General features: G+C 37.2%; 1 protein-coding gene across 2 annotated transcripts in view; it reads right to left on the bottom strand.

Moving 5' to 3' along the window:
- The window catches only part of LOC119592479 (LIM domain kinase 1-like), a 23,518-nt gene that overhangs the window by 3,635 nt on the left and 19,439 nt on the right, over positions 1-444 (bottom strand). The gene's annotated exons all lie outside the window — the stretch shown is intronic.

A 444-nucleotide genomic window follows, 5' to 3' on the forward strand; every position in this document is an offset into this window, starting at 1 on the left:
TTGTAGATGCAACTTGAAGGAATTTTTCTTGGGCATTTCTCCTCCCACGAATTTCCTCTTGCGTGAACAATCAGGCAACTGCATAGACAGGGCATTTTAAGCAGGTGGTCACAGAGGTCTTCTGGAGCCTTTCTGAAAGTCTATATTACTACCTACCAAGACATACTCTGAATATCAAATTCATGCATACATCATTCTTCCCACAATTTATGTGTGAGATTGACTTGGGAGCTAAAATACAACTTTACTTGCAGGCAGTTTATCACATGGGGAAATTTATGAAATGGATTAATCTATCAAATGTGGTCAGCTGTGTAAACAGAGTATCTCTACTAACTAAAGTTTTTCAGAAAAGCTTCAGAATTTCTTCTCTACATTTCTACGTTTTCTAATTTGCTTTCCTACCACAGATCCAATACAGCTGAAACAGACTATAATCTTCAT

The sequence above is a fragment of the Penaeus monodon genome, chromosome 30 (genome assembly GCF_015228065.2).
Source record: "Penaeus monodon isolate SGIC_2016 chromosome 30, NSTDA_Pmon_1, whole genome shotgun sequence".
NCBI classification, from domain to species: domain Eukaryota; kingdom Metazoa; phylum Arthropoda; class Malacostraca; order Decapoda; family Penaeidae; genus Penaeus; species Penaeus monodon.